This window comes from Lemur catta, chromosome 12, assembly GCF_020740605.2.
Source record: "Lemur catta isolate mLemCat1 chromosome 12, mLemCat1.pri, whole genome shotgun sequence".
Classification (NCBI taxonomy): Eukaryota; Metazoa; Chordata; class Mammalia; order Primates; family Lemuridae; genus Lemur; species Lemur catta.
In genome coordinates, this window is record NC_059139.1 from 58,565,440 (window position 1) to 58,585,282 (window position 19,843).

Genomic DNA, 19,843 nt, shown 5'->3' on the forward strand with positions numbered 1-19,843 from the left:
TTTCAGTCCCCACACTACGTTCTGCGTTGCCAGAGATAATGAATTTGCACCCAAACCTCTCATAGTCCCCTTCTGACAGACGGAACAAATTAGAAATGTCTCGTCTGAAGGAGGGCAATGGCTACATTTTCCTATTGTAAGATGCAAAGCACACATTTCTTTGGAAACTTCTTTTGCCTTTTTTACCTTTTATTTTTTTCTCTTTTTCTTTTTTCCTCCAGTTTTTCCCTCTGTTGGTTTCTTAAGACTAATTTTTAAAAGAATCGCCCTGTCTTGTTTCTCCAATGCACCATTTTATGTAACTTGTGGGTCTTTTTTGCCTTTCTTCCTTCTTTCCTCTCCTTTATTTTTTAAGGACTCCTTTTGCAATTTTATTTACAAACTTGGAGAATGACCTTTTGACTTGCAGACTTTTTTTTTTTTTAAGAAAGGTCTTTTGGTTCAAGTCCCCCTTCCTCACTCCTCTCTTTTTTGTTGTGGTTGTTAAATGTGTTTGGCTAAAGACAAGCAATACATTATAAAGATTTTTATTCTCTAAACTCCAGAGCTATTCTAAAGGTACCAGGGACGCGCCATAGGGGTTTATCTATTTGAGGGGAAAGAAAAAGGGTGTGTGTGTGTGTGTGTGTGTGTGTGTGTGTGTGTGTGTGTGTGTGTGTGTGTCTCCAAGGAAAGAGAGACAGAGATGTGGGAAGGTGGGGGTAGAAATGTGCAGAGAGGGAAGGGTGGGGGCTTTGAGGAGAAGGTGGGCTTCCTGCTACACGAGCGAGGAGGCTGTCAGGGGTGTGGGCGCACTGGAGGCGGGGAGGCGGTGCAGGAATCCGTCCCGCCGAGGGCCGTCTGCCCCCCTGGGCCTGTTTGCGCGCCCGGGGCGGGCCGCAGCCTGGGCGCGGGTGTCTGCGTGCCCGGGCGGTTGTTCCGAGCCTGCGCGCGTGCGACCGGGGGCGGGAGGCGGAGGGGGGCAGTGCGGGGGGAGCGCAGTAAAAATTCAGACGAGTGGCCCGTATGTAAATACGGCCCGGGGGGAGCGGGGAAGCAGTAATGAGAACCGCGGGCGCGCAGCCCCGCCGGCCGCCCCTGGCATTCCCGCCAAGTGCAGCCGGAGGACAGACAGCCAAGCGTGTCCTTGGCGGGAGGGCCCCCGCCCGCCGCGCGCGCCCGCCCCCCGCGCACACGCACACACTCCCCTCGCAGGCGTGGGGCCCGGTGGCCACGAGCAGATGAGGAAAACAAAGCTGGGGCTGCGAGGTGGAACGAAGAAACGGCAGCCTTGGCGGCCGAGGGCAGGGCAGAGAAGCCCACGCCGCGGCCTCCGGCGCCCCTTTCTTGCCTGCCCGCAGCTCTGCTCCCCGGCCCAGAAGAGGCCGAGGACCATTTCTTAGCTGCCTGGGAGAGGGTGGAGAGCGGAGGCGGGGGCGGCTCCCGCCTGGTGCGCGGGCTCGCACACGCCGGCGCGCGGGGCGGAAGAAGGGGAGCCTGAAGGCCTCCCTGCGGCGTCCCGGAGATTCGCTGCCTCCGCGCCGAGGCTGCCGAGCTCCGAGTGAAACACGCCAGGCCAAATCCGGCAAGGCAGCGGCTGCGGCGTGGCTAGCACCTCGGTCCCCCTTCCCCAGACAATGCATCGGGAAGGGCCTGTTCAGGGGAAGCCTTATCAGGCCTCGTCCTTCAAAGGGGTGAACTCGAACCCCAGCCTAGGAGCTCTGACCTAGATAGCTCCGCAGATAAATCCCAGATGTGGCCATGGAAAGACTGATGTCTCTCATCTGATTCACAGCGCCTGCCTCGGTGTTTGCCAGCCCAAGCACCTCGCAGTACACACACACACACAAACACACACACACACGCACACACGGCACTCCCATCATATTAAAACGCGCGTTCATGACACTGCTGTTAATGAAGCCGACGCGCATAAATGAGTGAACAGGTAAATAGATACCGAAACGAGAAGCTCCCACCAGTCGGCTGGGCGATTTACCTCTCCCTACAGGGAACACGTGTAGTTGTGTTTTAGGAGTGATTTGCTGTTGTCTGTGGTCTCCCCCTCCTCTTCTTGTGGAAAGAAGCCAAAAAAAAAAAATTATGTTCCATTGTCAGAGTCTTCTTTCTGATAAGCTACCCGAGCATTGGCCTAAAATATTTGGGGATTCGATTTGGCTTATCTGTTGTTTTGGGTTTGTTGTTTTGGGGTGTGTTGCTTTTCTGAGGGAAGCAAAAGAACGTGTATTTGGTGGGGCTGGAGGCGCAGGACAAGAGTCCGAGTGTGCAGCTGGAAGGCGGGCAAGGGTGGAAGCCGCGCGGTGCAGAAAGAAGGCAGCGGCTCGTCCTCCCCCGGGGCCAGCACCGGCCCCCTTGGCGCCTCCGCCCTGAGCTCGGCCGCCGCCGCCGCCGCCGCCGCCCGCGCTCTCGTGCTCCGCCGGCTGCCGCTCCGTGTTTTCCCCCATCCCGGCTTCACGTTCAAGGTTTAGCTGCGAGGTCACGTCCATTGACGTCAGCTCCCTGTCTCCCTCTACGTCCGGCTACATTTACATACATCAAGGAAATTAGGGCATTAAAAAAATATGCAAATCCTGCGCTATCTGGAGCGGGTGCATTCCTGGCGCGATCGCCTTTTATTGAAGCTTTTAATTAAAGGGGCCAGTTGGCGAGCCCCTGAAACAACCGCCAAAACCCCCCAAAAGAGAAAAATAAACGCTGTAGCCTTCGGGAACGGTTGTTTCGGCTCCTGTTCTGTGGGCGGCTGAGGACCGCCGGCTGCCCGGCTCGGAGAAGAACAGGTTAGAGGAGGCAGCTCCAGCCCATGCATAATCAGGGCTCCGCGGCGCCTCCATTCTTTCCTCCTCCTCCTCCTCCTCCTCCTCCTCCTCGTCCTCCTCCTCCTCTCCTCCTCCACCTCTCCTCCTCCTCCTCCACCTCCTCCTCCTGCTCCCGCTCCTGTTGGTTCCAGCGTGTATTATTTTTAATACTGATGCATATGTAAAGATATATTTGCATTTTTTAATTCGCGAAAATTTCAGGTTGTATCGTTTTGTTGATTCTCCCCCCCCCCATTTTTTGCTGTTTTATTATGTCTATCAGTCTTTCTTGTCCTTTTCTGTCTGTCTTTATTTTTTGGCGAATGTCTGCTGCTGTCTCTTGCTAGGTAATATACACAGTTGTCTCCCTGCTTCTGTTTGTTTAAGGTTACAAATATGCACATCTGTCATGTATGCATTGCCAGCTGTATAACCTGTTTGGTCATAAAAGAAAAGACACATTTTTTTTTCTTTCCTGACATACCCCTCGATGGGCTGTAATGCCCATCGCTCAAGGCTCAAAGTTTGATGGTCTAATTAACTTCATATTAGCAGAAACACAGTACGGGGCCAGTGCTTTTGAGATAATGTATGTATAAGTGAAGTGATTCCAAAGATTTCTAAAGAATTTTTGTGCTCATTGACTGAGAGGTGCGGCATTCACCGCCCTATTGCTTTCTAGCATTTCTTATTGCAAAAAGAAAAATCTATTTTAAAATGTGTAGACACAGCAATGGACAGCCTTCTGCAAGGAAGACATTTTCAACCATGTTGTATGTTGTACCTTATCTGCTGCATTCAAAATTTAGTGAGTTTCATTTTTATTTTAATATGGCTGGAAACAAGGCACTTTATCTTGATTAAAAAGCATCCTTAATTCCTTACTTTGAAATGAAAACAATTACACAAATAAAACAGTTGAACATATTAAATCAGTTGATGTGCCCTAAAATATACAGGCCTTGAGTTAGATTTCAAGAAATGGCAATCTTGTTTATAGGATTGGATTCTCCTTCCTGGCAATATAGCTATTCAGCAGGATAGCTTTTGAAAAAATGTATATATATTCCACTTTTTAAAATTTCCCCAAAGCTATCATTTTAAAAAAGACTCAGTCCATAATTACATAGCCACAGAAAAACCCAGCAAATATGCACACATGCAGCTTACTCAATTAAACAAGTCCAAGTACATGCACAGGTAATTAGTTTTCTTATGAATGACTTACCTGCACAGATACTCAGGGCAAGACTCAGCCCTCCTCAATGGCTTTCATGTATAAATATTCACATGTATTTCCCCCTATTTCAAACCTACAGCTGTATGCCATCTTTCATGCTGGACTATCCAGCATCCATTTTTAGCACCCTTAATTCTTAAGGCATTTCCAGCCTTACCTATGGCTGTAGTTTTTCCAAGCCTACACCAAAGTGCTCATATGATATGTCACCCAATAAAAAGTGGTCAGATGGCTACACGTAAAACATTAAAAACGGAACCACACTCATCCTTCAGGTTTGCCCTTACCTTGCCATATATAGCAAGATTACGTTTCCTAAAGTACATTTTCAGCACATTTTAAAAATAATTTCAGGATTTCACAACTGGCTGCAGAATTGCCAGTTTCTGGGGGGCACCTGGCTGACTGAAACAATTCGGCAGGCTGTCTCTTTGAGTTTGGCTGCAATTAAATTGTGCGTGGCTGTTCCTGCGTGGACTCTCGCACATACCTGCCTGCCTTTATGCAGGATCAGGACAAACACACCGGCCACGTTGCAGGGCATAGAGTGTCGGTGCATATATTTAGATGGCAGTAGCAAGGAATGTGTGCATGTACGGCTATCTGAGCATGCATGTGTGTACAGATACGTGTGTGTGTGCGCGCGCGCGCACGCTGTGTGACAAGGAACACAGAGAGGTACACCTCTTATATCTGATCTCTCTGTAATCTCCTTTTCTGTTTCTAATCTCCCTTATTGGTGCATGGTAGTAACCCGAAGCCTGTGAACCGTCACCGTCGCTGCCGTGTGCGCGCTGTGGCTTACCCCGAGGGCCCGTGGCTAGGTGGCTCGCTGGCTCGGTGGGTATTGGGGCAGAGGGTGGGTAGCGCCGCTGCCGCTGCCGCCGCGGGTCCGGGTGCTCTGTCCCAGCCCGGCAGCCGAGCGCGCGGTGCCGGAGCCCCCTCCCACCCCGCCCTCACCCCCATCCTCTCCTCCCCTCCCCTCTGCGCCTCCCCTCCCGCCCCGCATTACCATATGGAGGCCGTGTCCCTGCGAATCACAGCAGCAGCGGGCGGTATTTGAATAAGCCCCGCAACCCCGCGCAGACCCCAACTCCTCCGCAACCAGCGTGCCCTGCACTAAGGGCCACTACTCCGGCCGGTAACCTGGCAGCAACCGACATCTCCTTAAAGTGCCCTGCACGCGTCGATGAGAGGGCCTGCTAAGGGTGCTGGGCCTCCCATTTGCTACTTTTATATTAACTTGACTGATAGAATCAGACAATAAATGAGAGGAGAGATAGAGATGAGGAGGAGGAGAAGAAGAGCAAGGAAAGGGGAGAGGCGCTGTAGGAGGGTGAGGGAAGACAGAAGCGAGAAGGGGAGAGAAAAGAGAGACAGGGAACCCAAAAGGTTGAGTGAAAGAGAGTAAAATGAGGACTAGGTGGGGAAACGATGGGAGGGGGAGAAATACCCAAATATCTGAATTTGGACTTTTCAAGCTAAAAATACCACCTCACTGAACTTCACAACCTCCAATTAGACACGTGCTTCTCCCCACCGCCGCCACCACGTCACCGATTGATTAATTTGCCGTCTCAATCAGAAATAATTATTTAGAATTGTATAACAGATATAGGACTTAACAGAAAGGAGCCAGTTTTATGAAACATAGCAAAAGGCGTGACATTTAAAGATGATATTGGCAACCTCACAGTAAAAATTAAGGCTTGCCTTGAATACTCAGCACTTGTCCAGCCATGTCCTCCGAGATAGTGAGACAGTGGCCCAGGGTCAGGAACAAAATGTGTTTCGAAATATTTTGGACTTTAAGTGAGAATTTTTCTTTCATCCTGTCAGGTATCTGATTATGTTTTTTCTCTTCACGAATTTATTACTTTTACAAAAAAAAGATAAAGTGTGGGTCTTTTAAAAAACTTAGTGCAAAATGTCCCCACGTTTTGACTGGAGGTACGATTTTAAACGCTAATCTAAATACACAGCTAGTTCCGTTTTGCATACCAATTCTTTCACTAACACGAGGTTCTGAATTTAGCTTATTCAATGCGGTTTCCTCCTCCCCATCTTCAAATCAGACTAGTGTTTTCCCTATACAAAACAATCAGAATCATAATAAAATCTCCAATTACTTATAGGATGTAGCCATTGTAAATGTCCCTCTCGGTATTCATAAGCCAAACGCCCTCCTTTTGAAACACACACAAAAAGAATACGCCTCTGATTAATAATCTCTTAACTCGGCACACTGAGGCCGAAGGCAGGGAGCCGCAGGACGCCAGAGAAGGGCGCAGAATTCTCAATACCTAGAATTTCAATACAGATTCCGAAGACGTACTAACTGCTAGGCTTCCGAAGGGGAAATAATACTTGGCGAGCAACGCTTTTGGGGAAGACAACCACGTTACAGACACTGACTCCTTCCTGGGCGGGGGCGGGGGCAGAGGCGGCTCTCACGGTCACCGTGCATTTCTGCGTGCATACGTGTGTACAAGGTGGCTCACGCATGTAGCCAGGCCCAGGTTTCTTTATTTTCTTTTTCTTCTTTTTTTGAGGCAAACATATTGAAGCCAATCCACTCTTTCTGTGGCTAGCTCCCACGAAGCTGGGATTTCAACCTCTTGTTTATTTTTAAAGCCAGTTTGGAGCCCGTGGTGAATCCCGGGCTGGGGATCTTACCAGGATGCGCTCAAAGCCCACCGCCGCCCAAGGCACGTGAAGGGAAAGGAGGGAGAGTTGGTAGCCGCGAGAGAAGCCGGCTTTGAGCCGCTTCCGACGGGGCCCCAGGTCTCGCCCCAGTGGAACCGTCCCTCCTTTCTCTCCCCGAAGGCGCTCCCTTAGGCCGGCAGTGTAGCCGCGGTCGTGGCCAGGTGAGCGAGGGCACGGTCCCGGGGTGGGGGCGGGGGAGGACGGCCCTGTCCGCCGAGCTCTGCTGGGCCTGTGAACCCGCCGGGCGCGGAGGGCGGTCTGGCGCTGGGGCCCCGCGCAGGGCTCCTTGCTCCCGCCGGCAGGGGAACAGCGACACCTACTGGCAGAATCAGTACCGCGCCTTGGCCGTCAGGGCGGCCCTGGGCCGCGGGGTGCCCGGCTCTGTGCACTTGGAAGACCAGGGTTCGTGCGCCCAAGGCTCTGCGGACCGTGCTAGGCCTTGCCCTCCCTGGGGAAGGCAAAGCCACAGCTTCTGGAGACCTCTAGAGGGACTGCACGATGGTGCTGTACACACAGGCGCACACACGCCCTTTCTTCTGGAGAACCCGAGGAACCCGCAGTCACAGTTGGCCACCATCTCTTGGTTTTACGAGAGAGATCCTAGTGGAGGTTGGAGCCCTGACCTCCTTGGGTTCATGACCCAGGCCTCTTCACCACCATAGCAGCACTAACTAAAGATTATATCTTTACAAATTAGGAACAGAAAAGAGTTCATTATCTTCCCCTAAACGGTGAAATTTGCGAGTCAAGGACACAGATTCATACACAGTGACTGGCGCCAGGCACGCGAACCGTCCGAGCCCTCCTGCTAGCCAGCTGCGGTACCTTTAGTGCCCCCTCACTGCCGCCAGGGAGTGAGATTTGCTAGCGCCTTTCTTTTTTCTTTAAGAATTATGATCTTCTTAATTACTCCTCGAGTAAAGGCAAATTTGGGGTGTTGGTGATATTTTTGATACCTAAGAGTATACATATATATATAAAGCATACATATATCAAAGTACATATTTTTAAAGTATATCTATTTATATATTGTATATATTATACATATGTATAATATATGTATATATACGTGTGTGTATTTATCTCCTGCTAAATGGCTTCTATTGTTGTCTTCTGTTCGGGAAGGTAGAAGAGGTTGCGAAGGGATGGCGAGGTATGAGGACAACCTAGCAAAGCTGGGGATAGAGAAAAAGCAATTCGTTTATTACAGATTCTCTTACCGAGTCTTTTCTGTAATAGCAAATAGCCATTTCATATGAAAAGGAGACGTGAAGTAGGTGGTCCCAGCAGCGACGGAGGAGGGAGGGACCTCAGCTTCCCTTAGTCCCTAGTTGCCTACTTTTCCCCTTGTCAGATTCTGAGGCTCACTTGGGCCTAAAAAAAAACTGATTGAGTGTGATTCTTATATTAAACTGCTCAAATATTAAAACATATTCCTTCCCTTTGAAAGATTGGGGTATTCCAACTAATTTGAATTCTTGAGATTTCCATTTAAAATATTATTCATTAACAAATCCCAGAATTAAAAAAAATTTTTTTCATTCAAAGTTCAAGAGTTTATCTTGGAAATTATTTTTCTTAGCTTGAGATAATGGTTGGAACTAGGATATAAAGTGTTTTGAGCAGAAAGGTGGGGCGAGGGGGCTTGTTAGGGCTAAATTTTTTTCTTCATTCTCTACAGTTGCAAATGTTTACTAACTCTATTTTATTTAAATAAAATTGGAAGCTCTTATTGTCCTTAAAGCCAAGTGTTTTAGATCAGTTCTCTCCTCGTTCTTTCTCTCTGAAAAAAACAAAAAGTCTCTAAAAGGCTAAAAAAGCCTACTCTTCAACTCAGTTCTGCAAGTATTTTTCTTTTTTATTTTCCTACAAGTGAATTTGACTTTGTTCTGTTAACATGTGAATTCACATCCCAGAAGAGACCCTTAGCAGTTTGTATGATGCATGAATAAGCCCATATTACAAATAATGAATAAAATAGGGCTAATGGCATTTTTCTCAATGAATCTTGTACCCCACTATATACCAAAGTCAACTTTCTCCTTATAAAATGGAAACTTTCATAGGAAAGGAAAATGATTATAGAAAAATTAAATTACTTTGGGCACACAACCAGCACCCATCAACCAAATCCAGTTCAGAGGTGTATTTGGGTATTGAAAGCATCTTGAAAAATTAAAGGGTTGATTTTTTTTCCTTTTCCTTTTGGCTTTTTAGAATGTAGCTTGATCTGTGATACCAAAGTATTAGCTAGAATGGGTTCTCATTGCCATTTGATAGTCTTTGGTTTTAACTAACTAAAAAATGTTGATTTGGCATTTGTCACTAAAGAAGATAGAAAAATGGAATTTGCGTCAAAAATGGTGGCATTTCTTTGCACGCTAACCACCCCCAAGCATTATCATAATTAGAAATTCAATTATAATCAATTATAAGTAATTGAAGGAATGTTTCCTGTTTAGAACAGAAAATTGAGTGAAGTAATTTATTTCTTACTTCATAAGAAATATGAATAAATATATGTAAATGTATGAATATATGGGTGTTATAGTAATGTGTGTGTGTGTGAAGTAAGGGTGGAGATAAGGCTTTTCATTCTGTTTAGGTCTCCCTTGATATTTCTTTCAGTTCTTATTTAGCAAGAAAATTAAAGAATATAAGACAGGCTAAACTGTCATTAGACTGTGTCTGTGTTCTTTGTCACACCTGCCCTCCCTCTGGGCTGCCTGGGAGGGTGTGTGTACTTCCTTTCCTGCTTGTTGAGTAGCATGGAGGAAGGAAGGGATGCAAGGATGGGAATATTGATCAGAAAGACACATCGTTGCATGTGAAAATGAGATGGATACATTTGAAACCTGGCTGTCTGGGCAGGGGGAATGTGTTTAGAAGCTGGCAGCCTTATTGAAAAAAATCTTTTCAGAAGAAGGGAGAGGCTCCCTGCCTCTGGAAATCCTCGGGGGCTTACTGACGTTTGGCCTCAGGGAGTAGAGCTCCAAGGACACCTGTGTACATCTGGTTGGAGATGAGTGTGTATGTGTGTGTGTGTGTGTGTGTGTGTATGTGTGTGTAGGGAAGAGTAGGCAATTCGTCAAAAATACATTTGAAAAAATACTGTTTCTAAAATGCTGCCATGTTATCAGTTGGGGCCAGGTACCAAGGTCACTAACATGTCTAGGTTCACTCATGGAAGGCGGCACCATTATTGCTTTTGATGGTATGAATATGGCTTCTCATTTCTTTGGCTCTTCATGGTACTTCTTTTGAGTGGGGCGAAGCTCTAGCTTCCCCCTCCTCCCTTCTTGATCTGGGCAAACAAAACCATTCTACCACTTGAGCCATCTGCCGCAGGTGTAATGGATGGCAGGGGGCCGACCTAACCACACTTCAGTTTCTTCTAGGTCGTCACCGCTCTGCACCAAACAAATGAGTCCTGTTTCGCCACTAGGGTGCCGAGGTGGATGGTGAATGCTGGCCCCCGCCCCTGGCAGCGCTCAGCGCTTAGAAACCAGAGCCAGCTGACAACACACGAAACACACAGGCACAGAGAAAACGCCGAGCGAACGCGCGCTCCCTCTGCCCCCTCCCTCTGCTCTCTGTACACAAGGAGGACACGTACACAGCCTTATACATTTAGAAGTCCCCGAGACTCCCTCTGAATTTTTGGTTACTTATGAAGGCCTTCCTCACTGCACATAGCCCCTCGTGTGTGTGTGTGTGTGTGTGTGTGTGTGTGTGTGTGTACGCGCGCGCGCGCGTGGATGTGCGTGTGTGTTTAAAACTCTTATTGGTAGGTCATCAGCAGCTGATCAGACATGGTAATCCAATAATCTTTTTGAATACATACAATTTTTCGTTAAAGGTAATTTTTTTAAGGTAAGGGGGGAAACTATTAATTTTCTGCGCAAGTCTAGGGTTCCCAGTTTAGGTTCCAGGGAACGGCAGAGCTACAAAGCCCCCGCCTTACCAAACTTCCCTTTCCGAGGTTTGAGAGAGGCGCGCATTCTCACTTCATAACAGAGCAGGGGCTCATTTGCACGCGGGTGTGTAAAGAAAAGGAGCTGTCGAACACCCAACATAAGGGAGGAGAATCGGATAGCTGGACGTACAAGGTGCTCCGGGACAAGAGCCTGGGGTACAAGCTCCTAGGCGCACCGCATCTTCTTGGCCCCGAGCCCTTGAGCTGGAGCCCTCCTCCACCCGCACCCCACCCCCTTTTTCATCCTTACTTGTGTAGCCCCAGGGAATGGTGCGGGTCTCTCCGCTATGGGCAGGGGCTGAACCCTGACAGGTATGGAGCTCCGCGGGCCCCCAGTGTACTTACCTTGAGCGAGGCCCGGGCAAATGGTGGCCCAGAAGCATCAAGTTTCCTTTCCCAGCCGTTGTGCCAGATTTCCCTTCCTGCCTTCCGCTCCTCTAGGCAGGCTCATCTCTCTCTCTCTCTCTCTCTCCCTCTCTCTCTCTCCCTCTCTCTGTCACACACGAGGATTACTTGTGACTTTTAGAGGCAAAAGCTTGCTTATTCAGAGGAGAGAGGGAGGGGAGAGGGAGAAAGGAGGCGGGAGGGAGGAGAGAGGGGGAGAGAGAAGTAGAAGGGGGATGGAGGATGAAGAGGAGGTGGAGAATCAGGAGGTAGTGCAAGCGTCGGTGGAGAAGGAGGAGGAAGAGGAGGAGGAGGAGGGATGGGAGGGGTAGGGTGGAGTAACCGAAGATGGGCTGGGATGGGACTGCGAGAAATAAATTGCTCCCCACCCAGCTGCGGTGCGACGCCCCCAGCGTCCCGGGGGAGCCGGTGCGTCAGATCCCGGCTGGCCAAGGCGGGGTCGTACAAAAGCTGGCGCCGCGGGACCCCTTCCCGGGCTTCTACCCTAGCAGACCGAGCGCTGGAGGCCGCTCCACTCGCGAGCTCGAACCATGGAGGGCCCTCAGCCTGGGCAAGGGTGCTGTCTAGGGGCTCCAACCTCCATGGAACTTTGATTTCACTCCCGGGAGGCTGGCCATCCTCTCCTGCGTCTCAGACTAGAGCCAGAGGCCCGCACAGCTCCCGCGCGTCCTCACCCTGGCCGCAGGCGCCCACCTTAGTTACAGCCCCTGGGGCCGGCGCTGCTCACGCGGGAGGCCTCCCCACGGCCCAGGCTCAGCCTGAGCCCTGCGTCTCTGTTCACACAGGGGCACCCCCTCACCTCAGCTTGTTTTTACGGAGGGTGTGTGTGTGTGTGTGTGTGTGTGTGTGTGTGTACGCGCACAGCGCGCACGCTCCAGGCTAGAAAGAAGGTAAAATCCCGGCACGAAAAAGTAGCTTCCGTCTCCTGCAGCTTGGAGCCCACGACCATGTCCGACCATATTCAGTATTTGAGATTACAGTTTTGCAGCAAGGACCAAGGGGAGAGCTCACCGGATCATTTCAACTGAGTTTCAATACAGCAGGGATTGTTTATCACTATTGTTGTTAACTATGACGAAAATAGGCTTTAAAAATAAAGAATACTTTCAGAGAAAGAAGGGGAGGCATTTTAGCAATGGTCAGGAACCAAAAGTGGTTGGAACGGTTTTCTTGAACAAGAGCATCCACGATGGATAAAGGTGAAAGCCTCAGACTCGCACGAAACCGCTTCAATACGTGACAGGATTAAAAATAGGAGCATGCTTTTCGATATAGACTACCCATTAGTTCTCTGTTAAATGCATTAAACCAGCCCCATGGAATGATTACATGGAAGCCTTTAATGTACAAACACGAGGATGCTACAGAGTATGCACACAACCTGCTTATAGAACTCTCTCTGCACGCACACACATACACACACATTCATAAAGAGAATTAGGTTTGAACACGGATACGCTAAACTCGTAAATATACATATATATTCTCAAATAACTGTTACTAAATATAGTAATTTTCTTCTGTATTTTCTTGCTGACCTATAGGTGCGACAGTATAATTGTACAGTAGGCTACCAGGATCAAAATAATTCTACTTACATTCATTGTGGATGGCACGTCATAAAATGTTGGGGGGGAGGACTTTGAGGGGCGTGGAGGTTTTTATTAACAATTATATTCTCCTGTAGCAGTTTAATTTAAATAATAACAATGATGTCACGGTAACCATCTCCCTTCTCCCACTCCAGTGAAACCACTAGATGGTTTGGTGAACTACTCATTTGTATATTCAGCTAAGGGATTGTTATTGCTATAGAGCTATACACCTATCCTGTGGCATAAAGAATCTCTGAACATTAAATTGTTGAACATATGACATATTTTAGAACCCATTTACCTGCCAAATCTTATTTCAGAATAAGGATAACAAAATGTTGCTAGCGTATGCCCACCATAGTTTTAAAGGAAAATGGAGCAAACAAAGTTGCTCTTTGAAAATTATGTTAGTTGTAGGCAAATAAAAATATTTCTTCTCAGTGGAACGAACTGGTTATTCTATATATAAAAGGACCATATATTACTAACCCAAATGGAGCTTTAAAAATTCTTTTGGATAGCAGTGATAAGAGTGGAAGTAGGAAGCACACAGACCCCAGCCCAGCCTGCACCCATGGTCTCCGTGCCAGGACTACACTCTGCGCACACCGGGACCCCTCAGGCATCCACACTGTTTGGCGCTAGCTTTCTGAGTATCAGCAGTTCGGTCTGCATGGATCAGACACACGTTTAGAGATGAGTATTTGTACACTATAAGGGCAACGTTCATGCCATAGTTCAATGGCATGGTGGAGATATTTTTCATTGTTTAACAATTGCTTAGTAATTAAACTGCCCTGTTTATTGAATACCATTTTTGAGAATTTGCCTATCTTTCTTTAAAATTATTAGCCAGTGCTGTGTTCTAATGAGACCTCAGGATTGAGTTCTACAGAGGAGGAGGAGGAGTTCAACAAGGGACAGCTTTGATGTACAGAACAATTACGTAAAAGAAAATAACTTATTATCCAATAGGTAAAGGCGGACAAAAGAAGTTTTGGATTGTGTTTAAGTAGAATTTAGCAGTTTGCAAAACTTTTCTTTATATTTTAAACAAACAACTTCACAAATTGCATTCCTTTTTATTTCCTTTTAAATCATCTACAATCTCAGAGATTTCCTCTTCTTTACTAACAAAATGCCCACAGGCTTGCATTAGACACCAAGTAGCCACTGATGCCCCAAGGACTACAATCTGTCCCTGTCCAAGGTGTGGAATCTTTTATGAGGACTCAAGAAAAGCCCCCAAACCCCAACTGGTTCTGTGGTACCCCCACTGAGGAGCGTGCTTTATCAGTCTTTTAAGCACCACGTGATTAGAGAGGAAGGGTAACTTGAAAACACAACCTGATTCTGGGCAAAATCATTTTGTCCTGCTGGCAAGAAAATGTAGTTGCATCTCCAGTTCTGCCCAGGAACAGACGGCTACATGTGGGGGCTGGTCCCTACCCAGATCACTACAGGATCTTCAGCTGGCAGAAGATATCCAGCAAATGGAATTCATGAAGAAACTCATGTGCGTTTCAAAAAAAAAAAATAGGAGGAGGTGGGGGTGTGCTTCTTCCTGATTCTTTTCGCTGAGGGCTCCTATGATCATCAATGGCTTTGGCAGCAGCAGGGAAAGCAAGAATAACTCACCACTGAACAGTTTTGACCATGATATATTTAATGGGGCTAGTTTAAACTTTGTTTTTAAAAATTTCCTGGTAGATGTTAGTCTTCTTCGTGCTTATCTCTTACAAGATTAAAAAAATTTTCATTTATAGGTAGTCGTTGTGTGGGGTTGTGCTACAATTAACACAGAGGTACAGGGGCACTTCAGGGTTATGCAAATGTCGGTATAAAGGAGCCTACAGCTTTCCTGGAAGTACCTCTGCAGATGATAGCTAGTCCAGAAAGAGACGTTTTTTATTTGTGAAGTTGCGACTCACGTCTTTATAGGGGTGAGTTTCTGGCTGAATTCATCAGTACGAATTAAGGAGTTGAGACACATTCCTTTATCTCCTGCAAATAACCACTTGGACATCAGCCTCTGTCTGGTCACTGTCATCATAGTTACTGTCATAACTTTCCGAGTGTTTTTAAACCTTCTCGTCACCTTCAATAGTGCTCCTTTCAGGATTCAACGCAGAAATTCAAATTTAGCCTTCAAGTTGGTAACTTAAAAATTATTCTCTTTTGGCATTTAAAATTAAGCCTACTCCCCCAAATTGAGTTTTTGACTTTTAAGGGTTCAAACGCTTCCTTAGGTCTCTAAGGTTTCAAAACAGCTCTTAGCGTCAAATCCCAGGACGGCAACAAATGGTGTCCACAAGTAAACTGACAGTTTGGAGAGAGAGATGTCAACATACCCAAATTATTTTTTGTACCTGCCTAATAAAATGGAGGCTGATCGTATGAAATCCCCTTATACAGCTTACCAAAATTGGTAAAATGCTTTTAAATTTCTACTTGATGAGAATTCCGTGGTCTTGCATCTTAGAAAGAGTTCTGGACCGGCTCCCTTTCGCTGATTTTTAGACACCTGCCTCGGCCGAGGCTGCACGCAGGTAACGTTACCGAGATGAAGGCGGGGCTCCCTGTCGCCTGCGAGGGTGTTTTACCTAGAATCTCCTGATTTTGCGTCCAGACTCACACTCAACCACACTCGCGGTGGAGGGGGGGCCGGGGGCAGGTCGGTAGGCTAATAAAAGGCAAATAGTCATCAGGATGGAAACCCACAGTTTCTACCTGAGGGGTTTTGGCCAGAAAACAGAACGAGCCGGGCAGCTCGTTCCTCGCTCCTTGTGCCTGAAATTCAGGGCACCTGCGGCTATGGCGAGCCGCTGCAGGTGAGCGGCTGCAGGAGGGAACGCCCGAGGCTGTTCCCGGAGTCCCCAGGCCTGCCTTGGGCCGCACTCTGGGGGCGCTTTGACCTCCGCCGCCATTCCGCTTCAGTCTTTTTCTGCAAATAACACCTGCTGCCGCGGATCGAGTACACCTGACCAGATGTAGTCAAAAGAAAAAGGAAAAGAGAAGAAAAGAGAAAACCCCGCCCTCTTTAATTCAGTTTGGTAAGAGCCGGGGCTGCCAAATCCGTTACATAATACCAGCTCAGGCTCACACCTGTGCTGGCACTGGAGCGGGATCCGGTTGCTGCGGCGGCTCGGGCCTGGCACGCTGGCTCCGCCGCGCCCGAGCCAAAGGCAAGGGGGAAGAGGAACGAAGTTTGGGCTGGAGGACGGCCCCACTTTCGGAGTTTAAGTGGGGCTGGATCCTGGAGGGGACGCTTCAAGGGTGGCTCCCCAATAACTTGAGACCGCGAATAAACAAAGCTGCGGTTCCGATGTCCCAGAGCTCTCTCAGGGGACATCGGACGTCCCTTGCTACCGACTACTCACCTGCTGCGGGGCTTCCGGAAGCCCTCACTCCCTGCTCCCGCCTGCCCCCTGGGTGCTACTGATGGGGACCTTGGAGATGCCCAAGGCGTGGCCTAACGCTTGAACGCAGCCAGTAAGCCGCCTGGGCTGCCCCTTTCCCCAGAAGGCGCACAATGCCTTCATTAATCGGCCATCATTAAACAAACCCAAGAGAAGCCCTATCCCGAAATGAGGGCGCTCCAGGCATCCTTTGCCTCTGGCTAGCAGTTGGGGCAAACGGTGGTTAACAGGCTGGATCTCGCTCTCCCAAAGGCCTGACTGTCCAGATCTTTGGGGACCGCACCAATGACCCAGTGAAAAAAGATCAATCCCCAAACTCCTAGGAAATCCACAATCCTCCTTGCCGAACATCCCGTCCCCCACCTAACGCAAAAGACCGAGAGCCATGTCAATCCCTCTGTCACAACCCGAATTAACATTTCCGAGATTTTTCTCCAAAGAATTAAGAGCTCCTGAAGTGACCCTTCCACCCATTACGACACATGTCAAAGGAACGTGTCATGGCGATTCACCAATATCAGGAACTTGGACAGTGCTTGTTGAAATATGCCCAGACTTCGTTTCATCAATTCTTAAATATTTCATTAAGACCCTGGAGACGTGACTCGGTCTCCCCAGTCCATAGTGGGAAATGCTTATCGGGCTTTGGTTGAAACAAATAACAAGCTACACCCAAAGCTTCGTGTGGATCTTTAAAAAGCCACGCTCACTCAGCAAGAGGCAGGGACCTTCCCTGGGCTCCGCAGGCACCCCTTCGCTCCCGCTTTAAAGTCACTAGGTCAATTCCTGGCGTCCATCTCCACCGTCAACTCCCCCTTTCCCATTCTGCATTAAAAGGCATGAGAAACCTCGTGGTTTATATTTCTTTCCTCTGCCAATTTCAAAGACGTCTGGGTATTTTCTTGTGCTTCAAACCCTAAATAAATATCCTCCCTTTACATTCTTGTGCGCCTAGGACGGTGTGGACCTGCGCCCCTCTTCCCCTTGGCGATCGTGTTGGAGAAATTCGCCCGGAGGACCAGTGTGTTGCAGGGGCCAGAGCGCGCCCCGCCCTCCTGCAAGGGCAGGAGAGCGGAGGCAGGCCCCGCCGAACCTGCGCTCACAGAGAATGTTATCTTCACAGCAACTTAGCAAGCCCCATAGAACAAAAGTTAAAGCGCGATGGCACTATACCTTGCCCCGGGTTACTCAGGCTCCTGTCTCCCATTTTGGACATGCTGGAAGTGTTGGGTTTGGGGAGGTTTGCTTTGGCTGGGTTTGGGTTGTCTATATAAGCTCTGCTGGAGTACTGTACTGAGGAACGCGCCTTGATGGACTCGGGTGTTAATTAACGCGCGGCTAATTTGAGCTCGAGTAGCCAGAGGCGGCCGGTGGCGCGGCGAGCCGCGAGGGGCCAGTGACCTCTAGTGGACATGAGGGGATATGCAGCGCGGGTGAGCAAGTAACTGAGAAAACTCCTGCTTGTGCCATTGCCCAGGACTCTCCTCTGAATCCAAGGACAGGAGGGACACGAGTCCCCAATTTAAGGAGGAAAGAGCCGTAAGCAAGTGATGCCGAGCAAAGGCCTTAGCTCTTCTGATGTATCTGAAATATAAAACCAATGCAGTATAAACACGCGCTCACACATGCAGCCCGTTATGTTTTCAGCGAGGAAGGGGAGCCTAGGAAAAGGGTTTGAGAAGCGAGCGTAAAGAACTTTGGTTTATGAACCTGGAGAAAAGCAGGACTTTCAAAGCTTGGGAGGCACCCGCCAGTTAGGGGAAGGACTCAGAATGTGACACTGCAAACAAAGTTCATCAGTACTCCTAAGTTCAACTTTTGAAGAACAAAACATTTAAAAAGCTTAGTTGGCTGAACAAGAGGAAAGCAAGAGAACAAATGATATGTTGAATAGCCCCGATGCGTCTGAGTTCGCACCCCTCGAGCAAGTAAGATGACAACACCGCAAAAATACGAATATCTATAACACAAAAGAGCTCCTTCACTTAATAAAAATAAAATAAAAAATCAGAAGGATGAAATGATCTGTTTTTTCCCCTCTGATTATTTCATCTGCCAGGCAAGCTAGTGAGGAAGGTATTTTGAAAAGATCGTCCAGGTACTGCAGGCGTCAGAAGCAAACCATGGATCATGGTCATTCAAACCGAATGACTCTTTTTGAATAAATAGAAATCAGCATTTTATCCTTCCCAGTTCCACAGACCGCAGCAGACTGCGGAAGCTGGCGAGGCCCCCATAAAATCCCGCGACCCACAGCCACGGAGCTCAGAGTTCCACTGTCTGGCAGCGGCTAAGCTACCGCGCCGACGGCCGCGCCCGCCTGGGCCCTTGCACCGCAGTCCTGGGCCCTTGCTCCGCAGTCCTCCCTACGGGCGTTCGAGGGTCTCTTAGTCTTCCTTCCTTCCTGGCACTCTTGCCCTGAGGGAGAAAGTCCGAATTACTAGCCACTACCAGCCGCTCGGAGCGGGAACTTGGAGTTGATTCCCTCTCGGGAAGTAGCCTGCTTGTCGCAGCCTCCTGTCGCAGGGCAGTTCAGCGGGTACCCTAATCTGCCCTAAAAGACTGATGGAGGGGGCGGAAGTGCGGGACCCGAGACATTGACTCTTCCCAAATCGTGCGAATAACCCGCTTGGGGCTGGTTTGACACCGCCTGCGGACTGGGGATCCGTGCCTGGAGTACAGTCATCCTGTTGCGCCCGCATTCATTGCAGGAAGCGCGTCTGGGGCTCTGTGTCAGGGGACCACGGCGTTAGTGAGGGACAGTAGAGTCGGGGGACAGTCACCCGTGGTGGGCAGTATAAACTTTGGACCGCGGGGCAAGGAAGAGCGGAACTGAGCCCTGAGCAAGGCTGGAGAGCAGTGTTGTCTCTCCGAACTTCCCGTCTCCCCTTGGCGCCTTCGGAATGGCCTGGGAGTAAGTTGCAGAGGCTGGGAAGCTACTGTCGGAGCCAGACGTGGCCCCCCTGGGCAGTGGCCGGGTCTCGGAGTGGGCTCTGGGCAAGGGAGGGTGGGGGTGGAGGTTCAGCTCCGCCGAGAGAGGGAGCTCCCATCCCCTCCTTTCTTAGTCAGAGATGTGGAGGGTCCCCCGTGAATGGGACCGTCCAGAGTCTGAAGTCAGCGGTGGTTACACTCGGAACAAGGCTGTCAGTTCACAGTGAGGGGAAAACTGTACCCCGGCAAGACTAGGAATGCGCGATGAAGATGAACCCACGGGGACGGGAGATTTCAAAGAGCCGCATTTCATTGTGGACCAAAAGAAAGGATTGGAAGCTGCTTAAGTGAAATAGCGTTCATAAATCCCAACATTAAATATATGTTACAACAAAAATACAATTTTAATAGATAAAATGAAATTGTAATAGTTTAAGAAATGATCTCTTTAGTAAACTAACCAGGAAACAATACAAATTTCAAATTTAAATCGCCCAGATATGACCAGCACAGCAACAACGTTCTCTTCGAGCTCCTCTCCACCGTGCCCCAGGGGTTCCCTAAAACCCCTGAGCAGAAAAACTCATCAACTTCGGAATCAAATCAGGAAAAAACTTGCGGCGCCCGGAGCAAAGATCCACTAATGTTCCTGGTTCCTGTTTCCCTTACTTAACCTCGGTGCCCTCGGGAAGTGGCGGGAAGTGCACCACTTGGGGCGCACGGAGCTGAGCCACCGCTTGTCGGCCAGGCAACAGCACACCTGAGGGCACAGGTTC

At 48.8% G+C, this 19,843-nt stretch overlaps 1 long non-coding RNA gene across 5 annotated transcripts in view; it reads right to left on the reverse strand.

Annotated features, from left to right (window-relative positions):
- The window catches only part of LOC123648450, a 147,167-nt gene extending 129,729 nt beyond the window's left edge, over nt 1-17,438 (reverse strand). For 2 of the 5 annotated variants that reach the window (XR_006738630.1, XR_006738633.1), the window contains exon 1: nt 11,063-11,234. This is a non-coding gene — a long non-coding RNA (uncharacterized LOC123648450). Of the gene's footprint in view, nt 1-1,939; nt 2,813-4,840; nt 4,942-11,062; nt 11,235-17,309 lie in introns of those variants that run through there. The other 3 variants (XR_006738631.1, XR_006738629.1, XR_006738632.1) reach the window with 3 other exon arrangements.
- Nucleotides 17,439-19,843: the final 2,405 nt, after the last annotated feature.